Below are 6,359 nucleotides of genomic sequence, written 5' to 3' on the forward strand. Positions count from 1 at the left end.
TTTGAACTGTGATTTCGCTCAGAATCACTAATTGTCAAAACTCGAAATATTCAAACTTTAACAAAGTGCTCATAGAAATGATTAGTGAACACCAGGAAGAAATTCTTCCGAACTTACCTGGGGAATTTCGCTTTGAGGGTTCTTGAACTTTAAGTGGAAGGAAGGGAAGTTTGCCTCGAGGCTGTTTAATGTGGAGATGTGTTCTCCATGTAAACTGGTCGTAGTTGACCATCCCAGTGCTTCCCGATGCAGGGCTGCCTGACCCCCAGGGAGGTTGACTTGTAGCAACTGGAGTGAATCCAGACAGGGAGCAGACTCTGCAAAGGTGCTCAAATACTTTCTATCTCTCTTTTAGGTATTTTCCTTGTGTGTTCCCTCAGTTTGGCACGTATGCAGTTTGCACGCTGGAAAATGACTGCTTTTTTTCTCATGTTCACAATTAAAAGTGTAGTTTCTCATGGAACTGAGCCATATTGAAAGGATTAGATTAGGTTAGATTTGAATGAAGTTTTCCTCTAAACACACCTAAGCCTATCAGGCTGCATGAGGGATTTCAGGTTTCTGTGTGCTGGGTATTATGTGATCAGCAGGAATCTGGCAAACTATAGGAACTGCCACCGATGTTATGTTCATTAACTGTACTGCCAATGATCACTTATTTTGTGATTTTTTTTTGCAGGAAGACGTGCCGAAAGAAATCTGAAAACAAATGATACATCAACTTCTGACAGAGCCACTTGATTCATTGGGACTTGAATATCAGCAGCCATTCCAATCAAGAAGACATGGTTGCTTTTGTTTGCTTGAAAGATTTTGGACACTGGTGCGGCAGGAAGAATACTGAGACACCGAGTGAGGGAGAGTCAGTGCGCTGACTGTGAAAAGTGCTTCACACCATTTACTCAGCTTGGGGGAATCAAAGTCTCATCCCTCACGGTGGGGATAGACTATGTCCCCGTTCTAATTGTAATTTCAAACCCAGACCAACGCAAGGAAAGCTCTCCCAATGGGGAAACTGTGGAAATGTGGGGACTGAGGGAAAGGATTCCCTTCCCCATCCCTGCTGGAAACCCACAGACGTATTCACAGCGGGGAGACGCCATTCACTTGCTCGGTGTGCAGGAAGGGGTTCAGTCGGATCAGCCATCTGGAGACGCACGAGTGGGACCACAAGGGAGCGAAGCCATTCACGTGTCCCATGTACGGGAGGGGGTTCACTCAGTCAGCTGCACTGCTGACCCACCAGTGGGTCCACACCGGAGAGAGGCCGTTCACCTGCTGTCAGTGCCGGAAGGGCTTCACCTGCTCCTCCCACCTGGGGAGGCACCAGCGCGTTCACGCGCCATCGCAGGGGGAGGGAAGGAGCGATGGCCGAGCGCCGCTAACAACCCCGCTCTGGGGACTCTCAGGTTCGTATCCCGTAGCGGCAGATGGCAGAATTGGGATTCGGTCAGTAGTCTGGACTTCAGAATCTAAGGATGAAACCATTTTCAGAGGGCAAAAACCCATCTGATTCACTCATGTCCTTTTCAGTGATGGAAACTGCCGTTGCGGGAAAGGATTCACTCAGTCGTCCCAGCTGCATGCTTTACCCGGCTATACGAAGGATCCAGTTACAAAGGGACAACTCAACTGACCCATAATAAAGAAAGTGTGATAGTGGGAGTGGGGATGAGTGTGTGCACTTTGAGCTTGAGGTGCTTTTTTTTAAGAAAATCTACTTTTTGTACGCCTTGTGATGTGGAGATCTGAAGCTGCAACAAAGTTAGGCAACAGGCTGAGGAGTGTCAGATTGAGTTTAATTTAGAGAAATGAGATATTGCATTTTGGTTGAGCAATCCAGGCAGGACTGACAGTTAAGGGGAGTGTTGCTAAACAAAGATCTTTGAGTTGCAGGTAGATAGACTAGTGAAGAAGGCGTTTGGTATGATTTCCTTTATTGATCAGAGCATTGAATAAAGGAGCTGTGAGGTCATATTGTGGCTGTACTTTGGTTAAAGGAGCTGTGAGGTCATATTGTGGCTGTACTTTGGTTAGGGCATTTTTGGAAACTACATTAAGTTTTGCTTCCCCTGATATAGGAAAGAACTTATGAAACTTTGAAAGGGGTCGTGAGAATGTCTGTAAGGAAAACTTGTCCTTCAGCATTTAGACTAAAATGTAATGTTGAATTATAGAACACATTTGCTCCACACTAGAAAATAAACAGGCAGGGAGGGTAAGGCATATAAGAACATTTGCCTTAACATCAGTGAATTTGTATAAACAGGATATTGAGTGATCACATTCACGGCTGTTCCTTTGTGAAATGAATAAGTGTTTGATTCTGACCTCGAAATGAAACTCGGTATCAATTACTTCTCTCCCGAATTATTGCCCTTCACTGTTATCTGTCTAGTTCAGAACATGCAGTGCTTTTGTAAAAATAAATTCCTATAAAGGAAACGTGTTTGCCACAGCACCGCCTTTGTAAAAAAAAACTGGTGTATAAAGATAGTATACAGAGTAGCCCGCCAGGGCTCTTGGAAGAAGAGCGATTGCTACTCTTCTGGGTTAATAGAATCCAGTTAGCGTGTCTTATAGGTATCAGTGTTATGTTGTAACGGTGATGGTATTAATGAAGGGGATAATTTAAAATTAAACTAAACTGTCCGTAAGAGTTTTATTTTTATTCCAGACTTCCAAAGAGTACGATCTCCGGGATGAACCAAGATCGGCTGACAGGTCTGAGTCCACAAGGGACTCCCTGGGCTGCCTCAATTTGGCACTGCAAGCAGGGTTCCAACAAGGGCTACATTTGAGTGAAACTGGAAAAGAGGAGTTCCATCGAAGGGTTGGACTCCAGACCAATGGGCCCACAAGGTAAAATTGTACCTTGATTACTCTCTGTCTACATCTGCGTGGTGTTTCACCCATTTCACACTCTTGGTACCCTGACGGAACCCTAAATGAGATCATTTAAATAGGACTTAAAAACAGAAACTGTCAGGATTTTACAATGTTGAGAATGTTTTGCAGAAATCATTAGTCTTGTTGTTCATTGTCGGGTTGTTGATTAGTGAAGGTTTTAAGTCGAGATTATCTTCTCTGTTCAATTTGGCTTGTCTTGCTTTGCTGTTTTGTCTTGTTTGTTAGTAATGGTTTTGTTCTGTTGGGTGTTCTTCATTTATGAAATATAGAGGGTGGCTGCTGCTTTTGTCATGTATATAAAAAAAAGCTGGCCAGTGATACAATTCTTGCATACTTGGTTAAGCAACTATGTGCAACATCCAGGATTTATGAGACATCTGGAATGTGAGTGCCTCATTTCTCTTAACATGTTCATGTGTATGTACGCGTGTGAGAGACAGACAGAGACTCGGCACTGATTCCCTGCAGCTTGCAGAAAGTTTAATCCTGTGAGATGCATATTTGCATATTGGATGAGTCTAATCAGAGTGGAAAAGGGTAGCCTCGGAGAAAAATGGGAAACATCCATGCAATCATCATGGAGACAAAACTGTATTAAAAGGGCAAGTAGTCCATTAACTGAGGAAGGATGTGAACGAAATTGGACAGAACTAAAACATAAATGTGAAGCACATGATTTAGAAGCAGAATTGGAATAGGCAAGGGAGAAAATTTTAAAAAACGCGAAGATTCAGAATCTACGTTGAAACGTCAAGGGCACCAAAGAAAAAGGAAACCGGTGAATAAACAACAGACTGCAATTGAAGCTGTGCAGGACGAAGCTGACAAGGACTGTTCCTTATACCCCACCCTCCCCTCTTCCAAAGACCCATTACTAAAGAATCCTGATCCGTTTGTAGATGGTGGGGGGATACTGATTCGGAGGAGGAAATATTTTATGCTTCTAATCCTGTCAGTTGACCACCTCTGGTTCCCTGCCTGAACCGTCTCCCCTTACTCTGATGACGAACGTGCCAAGGCTCATGACCTTCCCCCAGCTGTCCTGCCGAACAGGAATTCGGCTTACCACAAACCCGGTGCCTACTGTACTAAGAGTCAATTAAAATTAAAACCTGGAAGAAACACTGAAGAGACTCCTTTTGATTTCCACTGCCCCTAAACTAATAAGTCCCGAAGACACTGATGATTTGCAATCAAAGTCTCGGGACCTTAATATCAGATCTTGCACTCACCCTGATGTGGGAGGGCCAAAAGAAATTTCCCGAATAGAAGAGGTTCCTAACCCACAGGCTCTGAATCCAGGACAAACCCAATTTATGGATCTTTATCAACCATGGCAACCTCATGACTCTCAAGCATTATCAATAAGGCTACAGATTATGGAAGGAATCCTCAGGGATCTGTTAATTACATAAATAGGACTAAGACCATTTATAATGCTGCCTCCCAAGACCTAATTCACCTCAGAATGCAGCTTTTTGCCTGAAAAATGGGCGAGTTCTGAGAAATTTTACAAGGTAATAATCATACCCAGCTTGTAGTCCGGCACCCGGTGGAAACTATCAGATTGAATTATTACCTGTCTCCATCAAGCAGTGCATCGTGTAGTTGATGTAGGTAAAGTCTTAACATGTAAACCCAGCTCAGGCAAAGAGGCTGAGGAGTTCCTTACCCGTTTTAAGGAATGCTATGGCGCTTCCTCTGGTGACACTAACTACCTACAAGGATGATCATTCCAATTTAATGCCCTATGTATGACTCTTACCTGATCAGGTACAGAAAGCTATTAAAACCCACAATAACCACCGGCAAGATGCTGAGGTTGCACAATTCAGCCGAGAGGTTTGTTACTTCTGAGAACTAAAGGATCCCAAGAGTAAGGCTGCCATCGGCATGGTCAAGACAGAACTTGCCCAAACTACAGTGGCTAACCTTAAACCCAGGATTCAAAGAAGATCTTTTCGTCTGCAAGGTCAGTCAAGCTAGCAAATGAAACCTTCATACTATCGTCCAGTATGGCACGACAGTAGAAATGGTACTATGTATTCACAACATCCCAATGGACCTTGCGGTCCTCCTATGTATCCTTCCCCAACAGTCCATGATGCCCCTATACATCCTCTCATTACTCTTCATTGCTTCCCCTACCCCCTAGCGTCCCCCAACAACTACACCTTTGTTTCAATTGCAGTGAACACGGACATTGGTCCAAGAACTGCCCTTTCTATAGCAGTCCCTGGTTCATCACCGCAGTAAAAACAACAGACAATCTCCTGGTCTCCCTCCCCAGTGACCTCAGCAGGTTGCCCTTTTACAGCACAAAACCCTTTTCAAAACTGACTCCCGGATATAGGGCAGCATGCATACGCTGTCCCTCTGACAGTGGTGTGGAAAAATTGTGTCACGCTCCCTTTTTGCTTTGTGGTTACTAATGGATTACGTATCCTTCTACTCGCTAGAGATCTCCTCTGTCCTCTAAATATTACTATTTAATGTCATGATGATGGTATCCTGATTCAGGATCCACCTCATTTTGTTCAATGCATCAAAACCAAAGCCTCCTCGATGGTGGTCATTTGATTTGGATCCTTATGCTTTTGATCCTATTTTATATAACGTCCCTCACCCCCACATTACTTTAGCTTATGACTCATCCGGGAATGATCTCAGGTTTGTACATATACTATAATCTCTTATTGGGCACGACTCAGCACACTTGGGTGATTGGTGAGATCAGGTCACCAGCTGGTGTCAGTTCCTCTTCATAGCTGGAAAACTGGCCCTCTCATTTTCCCCTGTGTCACCCACTCACTTGAACCCAGAACAGAAAGCCTGAGAAATAGGTTTTGACGCTAAGACTCTTTTTGACCATTCTGATCAAACTTGCCGTGAAATTCAGCTGCTCACTCAAGGATCAATCCTATTTGATGCACAACTTTAGTCGATTCATGGCAGCCTGCATCATCATCATGCCCACCCTCACCCGCAGGACTCTGGGTGGACTCTAAAACACAAGTGGGCCTTGCTAAGGTCCCACCCATCTCCATTCTGAACAAATCTAATTCTGTCCTCCTGTCTATATCTCAATACCCCCTGAAACCAGAAGGTGAAGCTGGCATTCAACCTGTCATTGATTCATTTCTACAGCAAGGCCTTCTAGTCCCATGCCATTCTTCTGTCAATACACCTATCTTTCCGATCCCTAAACCGGGATGTCCTGAATGTCGTTCACGACCTTCGTGAAGTAAATAAAATCATTGAGGCTCATAATCCACCAGTTGCTATTCCTGCTACTATCCTCAGCCAAGTTCCAGTTGATGCCAAGCTCTTCACTATCGTTGACCTCCAACATGCATTCATTTGTCTTCCTTTGCATCCAGATAGCCCAATACATTTTTGCCTCCTTTTAAGGGTCACCAATATATGTGGACTTGCCTACCTCAAGGGTT

At 44.1% G+C, this 6,359-nt stretch overlaps 1 long non-coding RNA gene across 1 annotated transcript; it reads left to right on the forward strand.

Moving 5' to 3' along the window:
- The first annotated feature begins 2,481 nt into the window (after positions 1 to 2,481).
- On the forward strand, positions 2,482 to 4,857 carry LOC122546739. The gene is made up of 2 exons (XR_006310799.1): positions 2,482 to 2,862; positions 4,684 to 4,857. It is a non-coding gene; the product is annotated as an uncharacterized LOC122546739 (long non-coding RNA).
- The last annotated feature ends 1,502 nt before the right edge of the window (positions 4,858 to 6,359 follow it).

This window comes from Chiloscyllium plagiosum, unplaced genomic scaffold, assembly GCF_004010195.1.
Source record: "Chiloscyllium plagiosum isolate BGI_BamShark_2017 unplaced genomic scaffold, ASM401019v2 scaf_10419, whole genome shotgun sequence".
Lineage (NCBI taxonomy): Eukaryota > Metazoa > Chordata > Chondrichthyes > Orectolobiformes > Hemiscylliidae > Chiloscyllium > Chiloscyllium plagiosum.